This window comes from Camelina sativa, chromosome 3, assembly GCF_000633955.1.
Source record: "Camelina sativa cultivar DH55 chromosome 3, Cs, whole genome shotgun sequence".
Lineage (NCBI taxonomy): Eukaryota > Viridiplantae > Streptophyta > Magnoliopsida > Brassicales > Brassicaceae > Camelina > Camelina sativa.
This window is the reverse complement of record NC_025687.1, coordinates 21209229-21213173: the sequence shown is the minus strand read 5'-3', so window position 1 is coordinate 21213173 and position 3945 is coordinate 21209229. Positions and strand designations below refer to the sequence as shown.

Sequence of the window (3945 nt, the reverse complement as noted above, 5' to 3'; positions counted from 1 at the left end):
ATCTTATCATCAAGATCTTACCTGATATATTCTCGGACTAATATGATCAATGTATGAACCCTTGTTTGATAGTAGGTTCTTAAACTGTTATATACCTTATGTGAGATATGTTAATTTTGTATTTGCGGGATTGTATACTCGCCATTATCATTATCATACTGTTGAGAGGAGAATCTCAGCTGAAAATATTCAAACTTATTTTGGGATGATTGTATTGTGATTCTTCTGATCAGGTATGTGTTATATATGGTTGAAGAATTCGATTTTGGTGGAATTTTGCGAACAGATGAAGACTTCATAGTTGTATGTCGTTTGTATTTTAAATTGGATTAGAAGTAGCATTTTCATTGGGCTTTCTATGGGCTCATTTTATATTAAATTTGTTGCAAACGTTTTATTATAATAGGTTTTGTTTCAATTGCTATTTTTGTGGGTAACAATTTACCATCTTGCATTTTGAATATCTAAATGGTTACAACACACGATTTCTTTTTTAGTAGGTACTTTTTAATGTCTATTTTTTTGGATAACCATTTTCAGGTTACAAGAAATTAATATTAAGATTATGTTATTATATTTTGTAATTAAATATAGTGGCATTTTGTGTAATATATTATAAGGGAGTAGAGTTATTTGTTTAGAACATTGCTTAAATAATATAGTAGAGATTTAGCAATGTTGTTAAATTTTAAACACAAAATTAAAACGTAAACTAAAAGCAGGCGAGAAAAGTCAGTAGGCCAAATACTCAAGTCATGTATGCAGAAAATTAAAACTTGCATTATCAATTAACAAAGCCCATGGTTCGATGTCCATGTCCAGTCATGTATGAATATGAAGCGATTGTTGCAATTCTTCCCTGTATATATACCATGTGTTTATCATCACACATACACATCAATTAGGCTTAAGAACATATATGATGAAGTTGTCGAATGGATGGATATGTTTTGATTTTTTTCTGCAACAAAAGTGAAGACATTTAGGTAGAAAGTTTGATCTAAGAGCTGAACCAAGAATTCTTTTTCTTTATCATCAACTGAATCACTGTTTGCGAGTCACAATATTTTGAAGACAATTGGATATAAAAACACAGATATAAAAAACACATATCCTGGTTGAGATTAGGAGATTTTTCTACCTACATGACTTGAGTATATGCCCTACTGACTTTTCTCGCCTGCTTCTAGTTTACGTTTTAATTTTGTGTTTAAAATTTAACTGCATTGTTAAATATACTATATTTTGTAATCATAATTACGTTGTTATCTATGAGGCCCCATGTACACTACTCTTTTTTATTATTCAAAGATAATAATAAATTCTCATATAGTATATTTTTAAATGACATTATCTTCTAAAGTCATATTCATATTTAAATGACCAAACAATCAATATATATGGTTCAATATTTTTGAGTGCATGTATTCAAACTATTTAACTTTTTTTTTCTTAAAATAGTTGGATAACCTACACATATGTAGAAAAATATATTTCAAATAGGAAATAAAGATATTTCACATTTATGTTATTTTTTTTTGTCAAAAAAATGTTAAAATATTAATGGGTATTCTTAGATACACTGAATAATAGAAACAAATCTAGGATTTTTAATGACTAAAACTTTATTTATACTATGGAGATTTGGCTATTAATTAATACATTGCATATAATAATTATAAATAGAGGATTATTTTTCTATCTCCCACACACTCACATATCTAAAAATCAATTCATGCAGGCTACTTCAACCATTTTTCATTCGTAATTTTCCTCTTTTTTGTGTCTCTCCTGCTCTTTACTTCTATTCTGCTACTCGTTTTTGTAAACCCTGAATCTCATTTCTCAGGTTGTTAAGGTACCTTTGCTGTGTCCCCATTTAACTGTTTTATATATAATTGTTGTTGAGGATTATATATATACGTACTTTAATTTATGGCTCATGCTATGATTTTTTTCTTTTATTTGTTTGATTAATGTGTCGTGATGATTTGTCATATATAATAGATAATTTTTTTTTTGTTTTTGTTCTTGTTAATATCAAAATTGAAATTATATATGTATGATAATTCTACACAAGATATGTTCTCAGTCTCGTTGTTTGTGACACTCCAATCTGATTAAGAGTTCTTCTTAATCCAGGGGATGTCATCACTACAAAATTCAGATCTGAACACATTGTTATGCAACCGAATACTAATATGTGGTTTGAATATTGTCAAACAATGGTTTTAAAAACTCCTTTCAAACACCTAATTTTATATATCTTTTCAAGTCATTTTTTTTTGTGGCTTGCTAAGAATAATTTTAACTTTCTGAATCGAGTCTCAAATGCATTTTACCTTTGTTGCCTTTGAGAAATTAAAAATGATTTGCGAAGTTTTGATTGTTGAGTCCTTGTTTCAATACCATCATCGAGTGTCTACATATATATTTGATTATAATTTTAGGGTTCCCATAATTCTCAGCTTTGTGTTTATAGAGCTGTAGTGAATGAATGGACTCCTTCATTTATTAGTGTTGCATAAAAAGAACTGTTTCTTTATTCTTTTATCATTAATTCATTATAAAAAAAATGCAACGACGGTTTATTTTTCTTAGTTAAATTTTGGAATGCTCAAAACATTTGTATAATGTTATCCACAACCATATTTTGTAAACCTCTTCTTCTCCACTAATAGAATATATCACCTACTTTTACTCGAGGAACAGGACCTGTCCTTCTTCTCCTATTAGTTTGGACCCCCACAATCCTGCAATTAGCGTTCGCAGTTATAAGGATGCCTTTCTGGAGGTTTAGTTGGCAAAATCTCCGCCTAACCGCATCAAACCGCATCAAAACAATCTCAACTATCGCGTGATTTCCAGTTTCTCTCTCTGTTTTGGTTATCCCTGAATCAAAGTTTTTGGGAGAGATAACCTTTTTGCTGTTGGGATTTTGATGTTCATATATTTTACTCTGTTTTCCCTTAATATATTCACATCTTTTGCATCTTTTGCTATCCTTTTTCACCATATTTGCATAGCTTTTAGGACTGTTCATGCATTAGAGTATAGTTGCATTGCATTTGCATATTTTCTTGCATAAACAGGTGATTTTGGAGCCTAAGGAGCATGGAAGCAATGCTGAAGAGGAGTGAAGCTATCAAGAGAAGAAAGCAAGGGAGTGAGAGGTGAAGAATCAAGGGTCCGGAGTTCCACTCGACCGCCCACTCGACCGCCCACTCGACCAGACACTCGACCGTGTGCGGAGAAGGACAACCGAGTGGAAGGAGCACAAGAAGAGCCAACTCGACCGGTCACTCGACCGAGCACCTGGTCGAGTTGACCGAGCCGCCTAGCTATTTTGTCTTTTAGTATTTTTAGGGCTTCCACTATTTTTTCTATAAAAAGGCCTTGTACCCTTCAGCCACAGGAGAGCCACCTTGGAGAAAATCTAAAAACTTAGTTTTTATCCTTTTGGGAATTTATGCTTTTTGTTTTTTACATTTCTTAGATTTTGTTCTACTTTTAAAGGAGAAAACAAGAGATTTCTTCATACTTGTTTGTTCAATAACTCTCAAAGTATAAAAAATTCTAGTTTGATTCCTTCTTCAATATTGTAGATCTCTGATTTATCTTTCTAATGATGCAAGTTTCGTTATTTTCTGGGTTTATGACTTTATTCATCATGTTTAGCATTTGTGAGTAGTTGCTTAGGATCTTGAGGATGGGTTAGCCTGGATTGTGGTTAAGGTTTGTTTAGCTAGGTCAAGCTTGATTGTTATAGATCTCTTCTAGGCTAGATGTACTCTATGCTGATCCTATAACTGAGAGGGTAGGATTTGATTTTAAACTTCTTAGCATCACACCAATGTTTAGGTTGCAAGATAAGGCTAGATCTAGAGATTATCATTAGGCATGCTAAGAGATTAGATGTCTTGTTTGATTTTTGACATAAATGAT

The 3945-nt window shown here is 31.7% G+C and overlaps 1 pseudogene; it reads left to right on the top strand.

Annotated features, from left to right (window-relative positions):
• LOC104779166 overlaps window positions 247-3945 on the top strand; it is a 9289-nt pseudogene continuing 5590 nt past the window's right edge.